The sequence below is a fragment of the Mobula birostris genome, chromosome 4, assembly GCF_030028105.1.
Source record: "Mobula birostris isolate sMobBir1 chromosome 4, sMobBir1.hap1, whole genome shotgun sequence".
NCBI classification, from domain to species: domain Eukaryota; kingdom Metazoa; phylum Chordata; class Chondrichthyes; order Myliobatiformes; family Myliobatidae; genus Mobula; species Mobula birostris.
This window is the reverse complement of record NC_092373.1, coordinates 66,872,233-66,892,407: the sequence shown is the minus strand read 5'-3', so window position 1 is coordinate 66,892,407 and position 20,175 is coordinate 66,872,233.

Below are 20,175 nucleotides of genomic sequence, written 5' to 3'. Positions count from 1 at the left end.
ATAATCTAAGGAAGTGCTGAGATTTTTTCAGGCCTTTCCAAGGAGCTGATGGCTGTGGGGAAGAAGCTGTTGTTGAACTTTGAGGTGTGTGTCTTCAGGCTCCTCCTGCTGATGGCAGCATTGAGAACGTGGCACTGCACAGATGTTGGGTATCCCTAGTGACCAATGTTGCCTTTCTGTAACATCACCTATTGTTGATGCCCTTGAAAGTGTCATGTGTTGTTGCCATGGTGGAAGTGGCTGAGTCCACATTCTCTGTAGCTCCCCTGCAATCCTTTGCTTTTATGTTTCCACACAAATATGTGATGCCAACAGATAGAATGCTTCACATCGCACATCAGTAGAAATTTGTCAGGGTCTTCAATGATATGGCAAATCTCCTTAAACTTCTAAAAACATAGAGATGTTGGTACACCTTCTTCATGGGTGCATTTATGTGCTGGGCCCAGGATAGATCTTCTGAGATGTTGGTACCCAGGAACAAGAAGCCACCCCATAGGAAGGATGTCACAGGACTGGAGGGAGAAGTTATAAGGAGAGGTTGGGACTTCATTCTCCTGGAGCATTGCAGGCTGAGGGTGACCTTTTAGAAGTGTATCAAATCATGAGAGGTATAGAAAATGTTCACAGTCTTTTTCTCCAATGAGCATACAGATGAAACTGTAAAGCTGGGTTATGTTTAAAAGCCATTTAGACAGTACATGGATTGAAGATGATTAGAAGGATAGAAGCAAAACACAGGCAATTGGAATTAGCTCAGATAGACATATTCGTTGACATGGATGAGCTGTGTTGAAGGGACAGTTTTTGTGCTGTATATCCATACGACTCAGTTTACTGTTCAGTTCACCACACTTAGTTACAGAAAACTTTATTCATTCTGTGTTAAATTCCAATCATCCTAATCATAATGTAGCAATACACAGTTGGTTTACTTTTCCTTTGCTTTTCTTTTATGGTATTATTTTCCACTTATAGGTCCGATGGCCGCACATCATTTCCATTTGAAAGGCAGACAATTAAATTGCTCTTAGTTGAATTCCTAATACATTCTATTAGAGTGGTGAAAGGTGTTGCATCCTCCAAACTTTATTCCACGAAAGAAGCAAGTACTCTGCCTGACATCTACTTGTGAGGTTAAGAGCTGAGTTCAATAAATAAATCACAAATGTGTCTGAGGTATAATATACTGGGACTACAACACCTGGATTTGTCATCTAGTTCATTTTTCTCCAGCTGAGAAAAGTATTTCAAATTGCCACCAGATGCCCTTTGAAAGATTTAATCAGCAATATAATTTTAAATATTGTAGAATAAATGCAATGCATACAATATTAAACACTATATCCCACTGTAGTGTTTTTTAACTTGACGGCAATTTCAACAATTCCAGTCAGCTGTTAAAATACTAATACAGTAGCAACCCTAAAAATTCTAACTGATTGTCAGGTTACTTCAGTTTACTAATAATGTTGTGGTCCCTGCAAAAATTTGAATTTGCACTATTTCTTTTCATGAGGCAATTACATGAAGTGTTTGCATGGGATAAAACCGCTCATCATTTGCTGTAACTTAAAGGGTGCAACCTATGTGCATTAAGAGGCAGAAGTTTTCAATCGTTGCTATTGTGTGTACCCTGATGCATTCCATTTGAGGTATAATAAAACAAAGTCCAACCACATCCTGTAACCGGTGATTAAATTTATTTTCTACAACTCTAAAACATTTCACTTGAGAAATCTGGGATATATTTCAACAGTTTCCAAACCCACTGCGGAAATTAGACGTTCTATAGAACAGCAACTTCTGCAACAGGAAACCAGATGTAATCCTTCAGCTGCAGCATGAAAATTCTACACTGTTTAAGTAAATACAAGAATCCGGCTTTTTAAAGACAAATTAGTGCATTTTTTGAAAAATAATGTTTTGTTATTTTGTCCCTTCTATGCTTTGACCATTAGTGAGTAAACCATTAAAATATCAGTCAGGCTACATCAAAATGAAAAAAGAAACCTGGTGTTGTAGACAACAGAAAATGATGTATTGTAGCACAGAGCATGGGTCCGGTATTAATGTAAATTGTTGGAAGGAAATCTGATAACGATGAAAGAGAGATTTGTCAGTGAAATAATGAAAAAGTTAATTCTGGAGATAATGGGATTGGGTGATGATTTCAGCAGCAGTTTGACTAAATCAGTCAATATTATGATAAAAAAAAGTAAATAGCTTCTGTTAGTCAATGATTATTCAGATACTCAGCCTAATATATCAAACATAACATTTTCAAGGTCTGGTTCAACCATCACCAATACTAACGCAGGTTAAATCTATGGAGTTTATGGGAAATTTCAATCTTGTCAACATTTAGTCAGAGGAAAATATAAGATACTGGCAATCGGAAATAGCAATAGAATATACTGGAAAGAATCAGAATGCAGGCAGCTAAGTGTTCCCAACATTTTCCATTTGTATTTTAATCAGAGGAAGTTTCACCTTGTCCAAAACTGGATGTGAAAGAAGCAGTTGAATTAATCAGACGGTGAGTGAGGCATCAAAAGTAACTGCAAAACAATGAAGTGATGCCTGTACTATATACACTCAGTGGCCACTTTATTAGGTACACCTGTATACCTGCTGGTTAATGCAAACACCTACTCAGCCAAACATATTGTTGCAACTCAATACATAAAAGCATGCAGACATGGTCAAGAGGTTCATTTGTTGTCCAGACCAAACATCAGAATGGGGGAGAAATATGATCCAAGTGATTTTGACCATGGGATGATTGTTGGTGCCACCCAGGGCAGTTTGAGAATCTCAGGAGCTGTTGATCTCCTGGGATTATCACACAAAATCGTCTCTAGAGTTTACAGGGAATGTAGGGAAAAACAAATAGTGTCCAGTGAGCAGCAGCTCTGTGGGTGAAGATGCCTTGTTAATGAGAGAGTTCAGAGAAGAATGGCCAAACTGGTTCAAACTGACAGGAAGGTGACACGCGTTCCAACAGAGGCATGAAGAAGAGCATCTCTAAATGCGATTGAACACATTGAACCTTGAACTGGATGGGTTACAACAGCAGAACACCACGAACATACACTGAGTGGCCACATTATTTGGTACAGGACTTACCTAATAAAGTGGCCACTGAGTGCACGTTGAAGCTGGATTTCTGTCCTTGGGTTATATGGTCAAGGCTTAATATATGGATGATTAAGTGAAGTGAGTGGTTAAATCTTGTTGGAAATCCAGGAAAACTGTACAATGAGCACTGAGATCCCAAAATCTGAGATCATTCTGTTGTGAGTAAATCAATAAGAAAGGGACTAAATAATTGAATGATCAAGCACCGAAGAGAGGAAGAAATTCATGGGGGACAATGTGTGAATGCAAATTTAGTTTTTTTTTTGTGTGGAAAACTGCGTATGAAGGTCTTAGCCGGGTAAACTAATGGTCACTATACCTGCAAGTGTCTGCAGTTGATGGAATCTTGGCTGAGATTTGCTGAGTTAGCTTCTGAGATTTGGACACTGCTGTACAATGGGGAGGAGGAAACACACCAAGACACTTTGTTCCAAGAGACAATCATGGCCCTTCAGTAAGGTACTTCTGACACATTTAGTTAAGAAAACATGCCTCCCAATGAGGTAGCCTTAGGAATTCAGAGGAGCCTTATCTCTTGCATTTCTCCAACAGACCAAAATTCCTGCAGTGTGTTTGAAGTGAAGAGACTGTGGAAATGGAAAGCAGAGTTTTGAATGACCATATATTCACAAGGAGTAGGCTGAACGGACTGACTTAGGAACGTAACTGAAATATTTGGACAAAAGTAATAAAATTATGTATGAGAGATTCAGATTCAAAGGCAGGAAAATATTGAGTAATGTTATGGATGTGGAAATAAGCAGTATTTGCGATCAAAAGCTCATATTAAAAACTTTTGACACCAAGGTTGTAAACAATCTGCCGCAGTTTAAGGAATTTTTTTTAGATTAGATTCTGAGGACACTCAGTCCTTGTTTATTGTCATTTAGAAATGCATGCATTAAAACATGATACAATGTTCCTCCGGTATGATATCACAGAAACACAAGACAGACCACAACTAAAACTGACAAAAACCACATAATTATAACATATAGTTACAACAGTGCAAAGCAATACTGTAATTTGATAAGAGCAGACCATGGGCACGGTAAAAAAAAAGTCTCAAAGTCCCAATAGCCCCAACATCTCACGCAGATGGTGGAAGGGAGAAACTCCCCCTGGCATGAGCTTCCAGTGCCGCAAACTTGCCGATGCAGCATCCTGGAAGCACCCAATCACAGTCCAACTCTGAGTCCGTCCGAAAACGTTGAGCCTCCGACCATCCCTCCAACACTGAGCACCAAGCACCACCTCTGCCGAGCGCTTCAACCCCATCCCTGGCCGCTAAGCAACAGGCAAAGACGAGGATTCGGGGCCTTCCCCTCCGGAGATTTCGGATCACACAGGCATTTCAGAAGTTTCACCAGATGTTCCTCCATGCTCTCACATCTGCCTCCATCAAATCAGAATTGTGCACGGCATCCTACTTGACAGATAACTGATACTCATCACCGGAGAGGCTGCGCGTGCTGCGTGGTGCTGCCATCTTCTCCTCCTCCCTGGGAGAGAGCTGAACTTTGTATAATTATTTTGAATAATTATTTAAATGAAGTGTCTGCTTAACTAGGTCAGGACACCAGACAAGAAATTATAAGATTTGGAAAAATGAGAAAGTCCAAGGTAGCTGATGATGAGTAAAAGCAAGATTTGATCAGATGATGGTGATATTGATGAAATATTTCAATGTGATATTCCTGGCTGAGTCTGTAGATGATTCAGAAGTGGCAAAGGATCTCAATAAAACCTCTAAAGGAGAGGAAGCTGACAATGAAGGTGACAAAGTGACAGTGAGTTCGAAGATAGAAGTACACTGGCCAATAGGAACAAGGAAATAAAGAAATAGAAAATAATCAGTTCAATTCCAAAACATAAATCAGAAAGTGAGTGTAGATGATACACACAAAATGCTGGAGGAACATAGAAGGTCAGGGAGCATCAGACAATATGCAGTCAATGTCTTGGGCTGAGACCCTTCATCAGGACTGGGAAAAAGGAAGAAGAAGCTAGAATAATGAGGTAGGGGAGTGGAATGAGAACAAGCTGGCATTTATATGTGAGACCAGGTGAGAGGGGATGTAGGTGGTTGGGCGAGGGGAGATGAATTGAGAAGCTGGGAGGTGATAAATAGATGGAAGAGGTAAAGGGCTGAAGAAGATGGAACCTGAAATGAGAGGAGAGTGGACCATGGGAGAAAGGGAAAGAGGAAATATTTGGGTTTTATAAGTTATCAAAAACTGGGAGAGATGCAGGCTGGTATGAAGAAAGGAAAGGAAATGGTATGTGAAGTTGAGATATACGTTTAAGTGATAGCAGAAGTCAAAGAAAGGAACCAAAAATATGATGGTCACTAAAAAATCTCAGGGGCATTCAAGAGAAACTCCTTTACCCCTTAAATGAAAGTCTCTGATAAAAAATGTACTTGAGATGAAGAGCATATATACAGTACATTTAAAAGGTGGCTAGGTAGGCATAAGAAAGCAAGTGAATGTAATGGGAGGTTATGCTAATAAAGTTTGATGGAGAAAGGTATGAGGATGGTGATTATGGAGAAAGTACATCACAGCTGGGTTGAATAGCCTGTTCCTGTACCATGTATTCTATGTCAAGTCACTCTGCAGGCAAAAAATCACATTGAGCCTCAATAACCCAGTGCTGTGTGGTGTGGATAAAGCACAAATGTTAAGAAATGCTAATCTCCTTATGTCCAGATGTGCTTCCAAAAATGACTTAGTCACTCCAGATACCAAGAAACATTTTGCAAAGATCATTTGTAAAAACAATATTTATAGAATTGATTTGTCCTGAATTAGAAGGCTTGTCTGAAACCATTTAATCCCACCCACAGAGATAACAAGGTAAATTAAAATATGTGAATTGGTCTCTGTTCTTTATCCAGTCAAACAATTTTGTTCTTGATTCAATATGAATCAGTGCAGTTACATTTTAACTGACAGGCTGGTTTATCACCAATGCAGAGATATAAAGTGATAACTTAAGGTTAAAGTAGACTAACCTGCCAGATTAGTATCTTAAAGTCGATTCATTTAAAACATTTTATTGGGTCTACTTTTTAAATAATTGTGATTAGTTTTCACAAACAAATTGTGGGGTCAAACTCATCTGAAACTCCATGTCCTTTCATTCTTCTCTCACATATATGATTGAAAATAGATTTGCATGAATAACCCAGCGATTATAATCAGCTATCAATCTGTTTATTAATTCAATATTTACTCTAGCATGTTTACAGAGCTAATAATCTTTTTTAGATAATGGCATAGGAAGCTTCAATTTTTATTTTGAAAGAGATGGTAGAATATCTCCAATTTTTTATGACTGCTATCTTTCTTCAAAGCTTTATACAGCTGCTGTCAGCTATCAACAGTCAATTCCCATTTACTTGGACTAATGACTAATATTTAGACACAGCTTTTAGCAATTTTACTTTATTATTATTATTAACATTTTAATGAGGTATTTTTAGAGTGCATTTATAAGTGGGACATCACTGACCTATCGACCAATGTCTCAATCTTGTACCACTTGAACAAATAACTGAAACCTTGTTCATTCTCCAGGGACTAACATCAGCTTTTTATCCCAGTGCACTGCCCAAAATTTATGACTGCAGAGACAAAGTCACAAGTCAGCAAATCATGTAATTTGTTTCAAAAACATTGGTACCTGTAGGTCTGAGTGGTTAGAAATGAGTGTACCTAAAAAAAAAGAGGAAAATGTTGAAAGATGTTGGAGAGGAAGATTTATTAATTAATTAAAGCATACTGAGAAATGTTACAGGTTTTACATTAATTGTAACATACACTCTTTTTGAGACAATTATAATAGTTTATAATAGTGGTTGTCACCTTTGATTAAAGGTATTTCAGTCAAATTTTTCAATGACATTCTCATCTTCTGACACATGATATGTTATTAAGTAATTATGTAACATCGGTCAATGTGGCAACTAGGCTTATCATGTAAGTATGTAGCCCTGTAGACTGTATTGAGTAACCTCCAATTTTATTACACATAATTCAGTTATGAATAGATGTGTGGTGGAAAGTGTGCTGACTGGCTGCATTATGGCCTGATATGGGAACACCAATGTCTTTGAGTGGAAAATCATACAAAAGGTAGTCGATTTAGCCCAGCACACCATGCGTAACACCCTCCCAACCATTGAGCGCATCTACAGGAAAGATTGCTGTAGAAAAACAGCATCCATCATCAAATATCCTCACCTCTCAGGCCATGCTCTTTTCTCGCTGCTGCCGTCGAATAGAAGGTGCCTCAGGTCTCACACCACCAGGTTCAACTATCAGCCTCTTGTACAAAAGGGGATAGCTACACTCCTTTAAGGACTCTTTTATATTGTTATTTCATGCTTGTTATTTATTGCTATTGCTATTATTGTTATTTATGTATATCTGCATTTGCACAGTTTGTTAACAATTTACAGCTACTGTTCTATCGATATGCTAAGTATGCCAGCTGAAAAAGTATCTCAGGGTTGTATGTGGTGACATGTATGTACTGTGATAATAAGTTTTACTTTGAACTTTGAAAATTTAAGAATGAAATAAATCTTCATAATTGAGCATTTTTGACACAAAGGGAATTGAAGATAGGAGGGGGTGCCATGATCTTATTGAGTGGTATAGGCTAATAACATACTTTTGCTACTATTTGTTATGCTCTGATTAAAATAAACAAAACATGTAACTGAAAGGTGAGCACATAGACAATGATATTTTAATGATTTTTTTTTAACATGGATTGTCTGACTCCAATTGATCTTTGAATGCAAGTGATTCTTGGCAATCCAGTGAAGTTGGCTGCTCCAGCTTCAACATAACAAGATCTGATGGCAGCATTCACCCAGGGCTTAGGCTCTGAAATTCCCACCCAATACATCACTCCCTCTCTCTTCTATAAAGCCCTACATTTAAGACCAAGCTTTGGAACACCTCTTCTAATGCATTGGTCTCTCAGTATCCTATTTTTTCATCTAATTAACTTCCTTGGAGAGGCTTTGAGCTTAATAACCATTCTAAAGGTCAAATATATATTTGATTATTGGTTTAAAAGAAAAGATTTATGACTTATTTATTGGAGGACATGAATTACAAAGTTATAGTAATTCAATAATACAATAATAGTAATATAATAACTTTTTAGAGAAGTGGAAGAATTGACCTTATCTGAACATTCACTGTGATTATAAAATGTGTCATTTTCTGCTGAGAAATGTAGTATTGGGTCCTCAAATTTGTGGTTCCCTGCTTTGTCAGAAGTTTCCTGGTTCAAATCAATTTCAGAGACACGAGCACCAAAATCTTTGCTGATGCGCCGGTTTAGCTCTGAGGACATTCTGAATGTGTCTTCACTTGAAGATAGCACCCTAATACAAGATTGAGTTTGCTCGTCTCAGACAGAGACAAAAGATCCCTAATTGAAAGAGGAAGTGGGGAGTTGACCGTCGTGTTCTATTATACATTTAAGCAACATTTCTCAAAATGTATATCTAGAAATTATTACATTGCTGTATGCAAACAAGCTGCCATCTTTCCTGCCTAACAGCAATGAATACATTTAAAATAGTGCTTTCTGAGTTTAAAGTACCTTGGGACACACTGAAAGAAATGTGAAAGGTACTATGTAAATGCAGGCTTTCCTTTAACAAGGCAATTAGGTGATGACAACATATTTGTAATCCTGGTATGGACTTTTACCCACAAAATGCATGCCAGTAATTTGGCTCTACAGCGCTAGTGATTTTCCGAAAGTTATTATCCTGGTCAGAAAATTAGGAACTGCCTAATTAAGTATGAGAAATGTACTCTCCCTGAACTTTTGGCTTACAATGTTATCCTTAATATTTTAGATTCTGAATGTAAAGTAACATGTATAATGTATATTTTTTCCTTTGTTCAATTAATATTAAAATTCCAACCACACTTTGATTTAACAAATACTGATTATACAATTAAAAGGATATCCATTTAGCATTACTTACACATTTCCATTTCAACTTTCACCCACGTATTCAAAATAAATTCATGGCTTAGCTTAAGTATCTGAGAACTATCACATGAAGCTATTGAATTTCCATCAAATAATTGAACTAATAATAACCTCCACACAGCAGAAAGTAACAGCTGTTAATGTCACGAATCACACTCAGCTTAACTCTCTCAGTACAATACATATCATCAGATATCAACCTTTTAATAATATGTAATTCAGAAAAGAGAAAACAAAACAGCATGACAGAGATTTAATAGAAAATGTTCACAGTGGGAATGAGAAAAATGTGGTTCACTTCTCATACCTCAGAAGGTACTTTTCAATAAAGGAAAAATTCCCTTCAATACATCAGCCCAGTCTTTGCCTCATTAAGGAAGAAAGGTTTCCTTAAAGGAGGAAAAAGGGCAAAGGAAAAGAAGAAACATGAATTTTGTGTATAAATTCAAGAGCTTGGGAGTTTGCACTTGCTGGTATTGATGGTAATTTAAAAAGAGAATGCTTGAAGTATGCTTGCAGATATCTCAAAAGTTGTAGGGATGGAGAAGGCCGGAGACAAGACCTGGGGCAGAATTGGTTTAGTGATAATGGCTCTACAGTCATAACCTGCAAATGTTTGCTCTCCTGCCTGACCAATGATTGATGATTATTTGGTGAGATAATGAAGAGTGTATTGAAACAGTGGCTAGAGAACAATTAATGCATTCTGCAGAGAAAGAAAGAAAAGGGGAAAATGTACAATAAGTGTTTGTCTGTATTCATAGATTGCAAAATGAATTTACGAATAACAGCATACAGAACTGCAAAGAGGGAACATCAACTGCAATTTATCTATTTTCTTACAAATATAGAGGAGGTCATCTATGCTCAATGAGTCTATACCAGATAACAGAACAACTACATCTCTCAGAAATTTCCACCCACCTTCCCCCTCACTGGGTTTCACAAGCTACTCATCAACTTGTACTTCTTCCCCTTCCCTACCCCAATCTTCTTATTCTGGCTTCTGCCCTCTTCCTTTTCAATTCTGATGAAGGATCTCATCCCAGAACATTGACGGTTTATTCCCTCCAGCATTTTCTGTGTGTTGCTCTGGATTTCTAGCAACTGCAGAATGGCTTGTGTTTAGAAATTTTCCCTGTAACCTATCCTCCCCCAATATTCTCATCGGCTCCCCACAGATTCCTCTGCTCACCTTTACCTTAGGAGCAATTTACAACTGCCAATGAACCTAGGGTCACCCATGCCAAGCGCGTCAAAGCGTAGAGTGGTAAGAGTGGTCCACCAGTCCTCCAGGGTCAGGGGTTCAGCTCAGGGCTAACAACCCTAACCGGTCAAAAAAAATCTGTTACAGATGGGGGACCTTCACTGCTGCCCTATGTGCCAGTGGCTTAATAGGCAGTGAGTAAGCAAGTGAACCATTGATTTACAGAAGATAGTGCAAAATTGAACTGGACTAGAGTCAGAAGTCAGGAGAACTAAATCAGAGACATTCAGAGAAAAGAAGTAGCTCCCTTTCCAATTTGGGTAGTGTTGTACAATGAATTATTCTGTGCATATGTGCTGCCCAATGTTCAGTGTAGTCGTATAGACTAAGAAATTCCGAAGTTCAAATGTCAATCACCTTTCTTCTTTTAAGGTTGTGATTGTTCTATTTTGATGGATATGATGGAAGGGAAGGAAATTAGAATGATTCCTGTGTTTGGGTCCGTATAATGTTCTTCTGGAATGCAAATGTGTTTAATTCTGGTGTAGATGAATGACCCCAATCATCAAGCCTGATACATGAAGAATCTTGACTTTTCCAAGATTTGAGCATAATGCATGCTCTAATTTTTACGGTGAGGAGGGGAAGCTTTGAGGGACAGGAGGGAGCAATCCATGAATAATTGCAAAATTTCTCATTTGGTCTTCTTGATTCCATGCTGTACAGTCTAATTCCTAGACATTCAAAGAATAAGGAGAGGGGAAAGGAAAATAATTAAAATAATCAGTTTATATGGGCAACACATTTTTAAAAATCAAATCACTTCATAGAAGTGTTTAATTGACAACCACTTCAGATTTATATGCCATTATTGAACATATAATAATTTTCCTAATAACAGTACAGGTCAATAAGTAATAAGCAAATTTTGTCTTAATTTCTTCATTATTCATAATGTACATTATTCCTTAACCCACAGTTTTGTCTTAAATTATAATGCTCTGAATCATTACACACTAATTATTAGCCTCTCTGTGTAGCTCTGATATTAACCTTGTGAATGTTAATAAGGTCAAAGATTTATTCCCATCATTATTCATTGAAGTTGAGACCTAACTATATATAAAGAGCAATTATTCCGAAACTAAGCAAGATGCAGGAATAACAGTAAACATACTTTGGTTATGCACTTTCATGGGAAATGTGCAGTTACATTTCAAATAGAGAATCCATGCAGAACATCTGTCAGGAACACTTCAGCAGTTATTGTTTGATGAAAACATAAATGCTCGGCAACTTGGATAATCGACTTGGAAAAGCGCTGTGCTGCTTTTGGTTTAACCTCGTGGGAAGATAACCTCCTTTTGAGTTGCTAAAATAGGGTTAGGTTTTCTTGAACAATTCTTGGAAGGAATAAATTATACTGAAATTGGATGATGTTAAGTGCACAAATTGCAGTGCTAAACTGACAACATTCAGAAAGACTGCAAAGATTGCTGATGCAGCCAATCTATACATGATCTGCAGATATTTATGATGTTGTCTTTCTCAGTTATGATATCTGTATTGATGTATTGGGATCTTCTTTCTTATTTTATGCAATGAATGATTTCCTCACATTCATCTTTTCTGTGAATCAACAGGACTTTCAGATATGCCTTTATCAATGATAGTGAATGGCACTGTGTGAATTGACTTATCAGCTCTGTTTACTTTCCAACCATAGAATGTGACTTACCAAGGGGCATCCAGTGACCAGCCAGAAGGTAGACAAAGAAACGTCATTAACAAAGTCACAGGCAAGACCTTCAGATAGCTGATGGAAAACCAGGAGCTCTGGATGGGGGTTGAGGTATTGGGTGAAGAAAGGGGAGATGAAGTGAATGATTAGATACAGAAACATCATTTTGTGTGAGCAGGATGATAAACGATAATCTACTACTAAGTAGACAATTGAATAGAATATAGGGAGACCTTGGTTAGGAATACAGTACTGAAACCCTAAACCCCTCGTGATGACTTTTTGAATAAGTTCATGAATTTGCAGTGCCGGAATTTCTTTATTATGTGTCAGTCTATAGTTTGAATAATATATGATAAGGGATTACAAAAAAGAGAGATCTGCAGATGCTGAAGTCCAAGCAACACACACAAAATTCTGGAGGAATTCAGCGGGCCAGGCAGCATCAATGGAAAAGAGTTCATTGAACGTTTTGGGCTGAGACCCTTCAATGGGACTAGAAGAAAGATGAGGAGTCAGAGTAAGAAAGTGTGGGGAGGGGAGGAAGAACCACAAGGTGAAAGGTGAAATGGGGACGAGGAGAGATAAGGTAAAGAGCTGGGAAGTTGATTGGTGAAATGCAGGGCTGGAGAAGAGGGAAGACAGAAGAAAGAAAAGGGGAGGAGCACCAGAGGGAGGTGATAGGCTGGTAAGGAGATAAGACGAGAGAGGGAAATGAGAATGGGGAAAGGTGAAGGGGGTGGGGAGGTTGTTACCAGAAGTTCAAGAAATCTATGCTCATGCCATCAGGTTGGGGGCTACCCAGACGGAATGTAATGTGTTGCTCCTCCAACCTGAGTGTGGCCTCATCGCAGCAGAAGAGGAGGCCACGGACTGACGTGTCAGAATGGGATTGGAAAGTGGAATTAAAATGAGTGGCCACCGGGAGATCCCGCTTTTTCGGGAGGACAGAGCACAATGCTCGGCGAAGCAGTCTCCCAATCTACGACGGGTCTCTCCAATATACAGGAGGCCACACTGGGAGCACTGATACAGTAGATGACCCCAACAGACCTCAGGTGATGTGTTGCCATACCTGGAAGGACTGTTTGTGGCCCTGAATGATAGTGAGGGAGGAGGTGTAGGGGCAGATGTACACTTGTTCTGCTTGTAAGGATTAGTGCCAGGAGGGAGATCAGTGGCGAGGGATGAACGGACAAGGGAGTCGAGTCAGGAGCAATCCCAGTGGAAAGCAGAAATTGGGAGGGGGGGAGGAGGGGGTGGGGAGGGAAAGATGTGCTTGGTGGTGGGGTCCCGCTGGAGATGGCAGAAGTTACAGAAAACTATGTCACTTGTCTCACAGCTTTGGACTATACCTCTTCCCACCCTATTACTTATAAAAACACCATCTCCTTCTCTCAATTCCTCCATCTCTGCCACATCTGCTCTCAGGTTGAGGCATTTCATTCTAGAATGAAAGGAATGTCTTCCTTTTTCGAAGTAAGGGGCTTCCCTTCCTCCAACATCAACACTGCCCTCAACTGTATCTCTTCCATTTTGTGCACGTCAGCCCTCACCTATCTTCCCACCATCCACCAGGGATAGAATTTCTCTTGTCCACGCTGGCCACCCCATCAGCCTCCATGTCGAGCACATAATTCTTTGTAACTTCCGCCATCTCCAGCGGGATCCCACCACTAAGCACATCTCCCACCTTGTTTTCTTACCTGCCTATCACTTTTCACTGGGGCTCCTCTTCTTTTCTTTCATCCATTGTCTTTTGTCCTCCCCTATTAGATTCCCCCTTCTCCAGCCCTATATCTCTGTCACCAACTTCCCAGCTCCTTACCTCACTGCTCCCCCCTCCTGGTTTCACCTATCACCTTGTGGTTCCTCCTCCCCCGCAACCCCCCAACTTTCTTACTCTGACTGCTCATCATTTTTTTCCAGTTTTCCAGTTCTGCTGAAGTATCAGCTCGAAACGTTGACTGCTTCTCTTTCCCTGGCCTGCTGAGTTCCTGCGGCATTTTGGGTGTGTGTTAATAGGGGATTAACTGACTTAATCCTTGATTGTTTTAAGGCCCTAGATTGATTTACTTGCAGCTTTTATATTCACTATTCACGAGAATATTCTCCAACCAGCCTCTTATAATTTAACCAATTCTAAATTAGAGAATAATATGTACAAATGGTACATAAAGATTTTCTAAAAGGAAGGAAGCTCTACATTTCTATCATTCCTTTCACATCCCTTTAGAGCCAATGAAGGACATTTTATGCATACATCTTGGTAAAATGCAAGTAATATCATAAAAGCTGCAAATATAACAAGTTCTGCACCCTGCCAGTTACCTTATGACGTCCATTTGGGAGAGAAGTAATATCTGACAGGTGGTACCACTGACACTTCAGGGCTTCCTTAGGACTTTGCTGAAACCCCATTCTGGATAGGCGTGCTCAACCCTCTGTATTGGCAGTTAAGCCCGAAAACCTCTAACGCAAGAACAGGAAATATGAGCAGGAGGAGGCCACCTAAAGTCTATGCTATATAATATGAGAGAAGCAATTAGTTTAGATCTCCATAGCCCTCAATCCCCTGATTCTTCACAAATGTATCTCCTTCCTCTTTAAATACCTCTAATGAATTAGCTTCCACAATCCACTGTCACAGAGAATTCCAGCGTTTCACCACTTTTTACAAGAAGGAAGTTCTACATAACTTAGTTTTAAATGAGAAGCTTCTAATCTTTAAACTATGTTCCCTCACTCAAGATTCTATCACATTGAAAATGATTCAACATCTAACCTGCCAACCCTGATAGAATCTTACATGTTTTAATAAAATCACTCCCTTTCTTCTAACTCCAAAAAATACAATCCCAATGTGTTTAACCTACAATAAGATTGCTCCTCACTGAGGTACAGCTGACTCTTTATTGGGAAGTGTGGCATTTTAATATCAGTAAAAAGTGTGTATGCAGGCCCAGGAATTTTAGGCAAAATATCCTTAATTGGAGAAACCTCTGTCCATACCAGAATGCTTTTCATTGTGTAGATGAATATATCATTTAATTATTCATCTGGTAATAATCGGGCATTGGAGTAACTTGAACGACTGTAGAGAATGAAGTGAATGTCAGGTGATGATCAAATCCCAAGTGGCTGACTGCTCACCTTGATGCAGGTCCTCACCAGACTGCAAATGGCCCACTTAACATACAGTTTTACTTAGACACACATGGACTTTTGGGAGACCAGCGGCTACTTGTGGGACTGCCACCTGGGAATGCAGTTCATGACACATTTCTGACTTGCAAACTGTCCAGGTTACAAACAATTCAGAGGAATGGAACTCTGCTGTAACCTGGGGAAGACTTGTATCAGTAAAAAAGGATGTAACAAAGTGGAACTGGAAATCCTCTCCCTGATCCTTGTAATATTAATGTAAGCAGAGGCCTAACAATACAATTTCCCATCCACTTTCAAGACAAGAAGGAAGCATTAGACTTTTGGTAGATAACACAGTAAAGCTGACACTTTACGATATTATTTTATGAATTAATAAGACCATAAGGTATAGGAGAAGAATTAGGCCGTTTGGCCCATCGAATCTGCTCCACCATTTCATCATGGCTGGTCCATTTTCCCTCTCAGCCTCAATCTCCTGCCTTCTCCCCATATCCCTTCATGCCTTGTGCAGTGTGCAGATCTATTTCTTTAAGCGTAATGACTCCTCTTGGCACTAATTATTGACTGATAATTTGGCCAAGCTCATTGAATTGTAGCTGTCTCTGCAAAGTGAATATACAAGTTAACTTCACCTCCAAGTGCATTCCTTTATTTATTTATTTAATATGTAGTTGTACTGACACAACAAATTGGCAATGAGTATGAACCTGAAATTCAGTGAAAAACACCAACTGTACTGCCAGTTACAAGATGGCAGAGTTCAGAAGAAGGGAATGAGACAACAAGAGGGAATAGTGAACCTGTATAGAGAAGGCAGTCACAGATGCTAGCACAGGGATGCGTGAGTGAGAGCGCACAGTACACAGTGAGAGAAGCACAACCAGCTAAGCCAAAGTGAAAATAATGTTAAGATGGGCCTTAGTCAGGAAATTTGACAGATTCAATAGTGCTAATGAGGACTGGGAATCATATATATAGATATATAAGCTAATAATGTAGATGAGAAAAAAAGTCTCCACAGTTCTTAGCTTAATAGGTGCTAAACCACATGGTTTCTTACACAATTTAGTAACTTCTGAAAAGCCAGCAAGCAAGATATTTGATGATACTGTTGAAATCTTACAAAATCACTTAAGCCCAAAGCTGCTAGTAATAGCCAAAAGATTTAAATTTCACAAAAGGAACCAATCAAAGTATGAAAGCATTTCTGAATACATTGCAGAAATGTATAAACTTGCACAGTACTGTAACCTTAGAGATGGACTTTCTGATGCATTAAGGGACAGGCTTGTGTGTGGCAAAGAACTCAAAAGAGGCACTTGTAGGAAAGAGACAAACCTTAGGATGGGCAATGACCATTGCAATATTAATTGAGACTGCAGCAAAGGAGTGAGCTTCAAACAGAAAAATAAATAAATGCATGAAGTGACTGAATGTGAAACTAAATCGAACAACATGGAGTCTGACAAAGGTGAGCAATCATGCAGTACTGAAGCAGATTGCAAAATCATATGGATCAGAATCAGAATCAGGTTTATTATCACTGACATGTGACATGAAATTTGTTAACTTAGCAGCAGCAGTTCAATGCAATACACAATCTAGAAGAGAAAAATAATAATAAATAAAATAAAAGTATTAATAATAAATAAACAAGTAGATCAAATGTGCAAACAATAGAAGTACTGTGTATTCAAAAAGTGAGGTAGTGTCCAAGTGAGATAATGTCCATTTAGGAATCGGATGGCAGAGGGGCAGAAGCTGTTCCTGAATCATTGAGTGTGTGCCTTCAGGCTTCTGTATTTCCTACCTGATGGTGACAATGAGAAAAGGGCATGCTCTGGGTGCTGGAGGTCCTTAATAATGGACACTGCCTTTCTGAGACACTGCTCCCTGAAGATGTCCTGGATACTCTATAAGCTAATACCCAAGATGGAGCTGATTAGATTTACAATCTTCTGCAGCTTCTTTTGGTCCTGTGCAGTAGCCCCTCCATACCAGACAGTGATTCAGCCTGTCAGAATGCTCTCCACGGTACAACTATAGAAGTTTTTAAATGTATTTGTTGACATGCCAAATCGCTTCAAACTCCTAATAAAGTATAGCAGCTGTCTTGCCTTCCTTATGACTACATCGATGTGTTGGGACCAGGTTAGATCCTCAGAGATCTTGACACTCAGGAACTTGAAACTGCTCACTCTCTCCACTTCTGATCCCTCTTTGAGGATTGGTATGTGTTCCTTCATCTTAGCCTTCCTGAAGTCCACAATCAGCTCTTTCATCTTACTGACATTGAGTGCCAGGTTGTTGCTGCAGCACCACTCCACTAGTTGGCATATCTCACTCCTGTATGCCCTCTCGTCACCACCTGAGATTCTACCAATAATGGTTGTATTGTCAGAAAATTTATAAACAGTGTTTGAGCAGAGGGCTAAGCACACACCCCTGAAGTGCATCAGTGTTGATCGTCAGCAAGGAGGATATGTTATCACCAATCCTCACAGATTGTAGTCTTTTGGTTAGGAAGTCGAGGATCCAATTGCAGAGGGAGGTACAGAGGCCCAGGTTCTGCAACTTCTCAATCAGGATTGTGGGAATGATAGTATTAAATGCTGAGCTATAGTCAATGAATAGCATCCTGACATAGGTGTTTGTGTTGTCCAGGTGATCTAAAGCAATGTAGCGCGCCATTGAGATTATATCTGCCATTGACCTATTGTGGCTAGGTCTTTGCTGAGGCAGGAGTTCAGTCTAGTCATGACCAGACACTCAAAGCATTTCATCACTGTCAATGTGAATGCTACCGGGCGATAGTCATTAAGACAGCTCACATTATTCTTAGGCACTGATATAATTGTTTCCTTTTTGAAGCAAGTGGGAACTTCCACCCATAGCAGTGGGAGGTTGAAAATGTCCTTGAATACTTCCCTAGTTGATTGACATAGGTTTGCAGAGCCTTACCAGGTACTCCCTTGGGATCTTCCGCCTTGCGAGAGTTCACTCTCTTTAAAGACAGCCTAACATCAGCCTCTAAGACGGAGATCACAGGGTCATCAGGTGCAGCAGGGATCTTCACAGCTGTAGTTGTGTTCTCCCTTTCAAAGTGGACATAGAAGGTGTTGAGTTCATCTGGTAGTGAAGCATCACTGACATTCATGCTGTTGGGTTTTGCTTTGTAGGAAGTAATGTCTTGTAGATCCTGTCAGAGTTGCCGTGATGTCACCTCCAACTTTGTTCAAAGTTGTCTCTTCGCCCTTGAAATAGCCCTCCGCAAATCATGCCTGGTTTTCTGGTACAGGCCTGGGTTACCAGACTTGAATGCCACAGATCTAGTCTTCAGCAGACAAGTTACCTCCTGGTTCATCCACGGCTTTTGGTTGGGAACGTACAGTAAGTCTTTGTAGGCACACGCTCATCCACACATTTTCTAATGAAGTCGGTAACAACTGCAGCATACTCATCCAGGTTTGAAGATGAATCCCTGAATCCAGTCCAGTCCACCAAAGCAGTCCTATAGACGCTCCTGTGCTTCACTTGTCCATACCCTCTTGGTGCTCACTGTTGGTGCTGCAGTGTTCAGTCTCTGCCTATACTCAGGGAGTAGAAGTACAGCTAGGTGATCAGTTTCCCGGAATGAGTGTGTGGAATAGCATGGTAGGAATTCTTGATGGTAGTGTAGCAATGGTCCAGTGTGTTGTTTCCTCTGGTATTGCAAGAGATCTGTTGATGGTAGTTGCTTAGTGATTTTTTCAATCTGGCCTGGTTAAAATCTTCCAAAACGATGGTGAAAGGCATTAGGATGCCCTGTTTTGTGCATGTTGACCCCATTGCTCAAATCATTTAAAGCCTGCTTGACATTAGCCTGAGGTTGACTTATCACTACTTTATCTGCAAATGGAGATTGAGGAATCAAGCAGGCTTTTACTCACAATCAACACTCACAAGGGACTGCTCCAGTATAATTGTCTCATCTTTGGCGTTGCAACTGCTTCAGCAGTTTGGACCAAGAGCTTCAAGGTATCCCAGGAACACAATGTTACTTTGATGACATCATCGTGACTGGTAAGAATGATGAAGAGCACCTCCAGATCTAGGCTGAATGAGTATGATATACGACCAAAGAGAGAGAAATGTGAGTTTTTCAAGAATGCACTCTCATATTGTGGACATGTTATTGACAATCATGGCCTACATAAGTTCCAAGAGAAGATCGGAGCAGTGCAGCAGGCACCCAAACCAGAAAATGTGTCACAACTCAGGTCACACTTGGGCTTGGAAAGGACTTATGACAGGTTTCTCCCAAATCTTGAGACAGTATTGCACCCATTAAACACGCTGTTGCGGATAGAAGCAAAGTGGGAGAGGTCAGAAAGATGTGAAATAGAATTCAAGGAAACAAAAAGACTAATAACATCAGATGAACTGCTCACCCATTATGACCCATCTTTGCCCATCAGACCGGCGTGCGATGCATCCCGTTATGGCATTGATTCCATTTTGAAAGATGGATCTGACTGTCTGATTCCATTTGCTTCAAGATCGCTGATGAGTGCAGAATGCAACTATGCACAGATCAACTAAGAGGCTCTTTGTCTAGCACAGGGAGTAAAGTTTCACCACTGCCTCTGCGGACAAAAGTTTACTCTGGTGATCACTGGCCCCTCGTGCCCATTTTTAATCCCAGGAAGGGAATCCCAGTGACGTCTGCTACCTGGTTGAAATGTTGGGCATTTTTCCTAGGAGCCCATTCTTATAACATAGAATTCAAGGGCATCAAACAACACAGCAAGGCCAACAGTGTATCATGCCTCCATTGTTAACAACTGAAGAAGAAAAATATTCAGCAGAAGTATTCCATGTAGCATTAGTGGACCAGCTGCTGGTAACA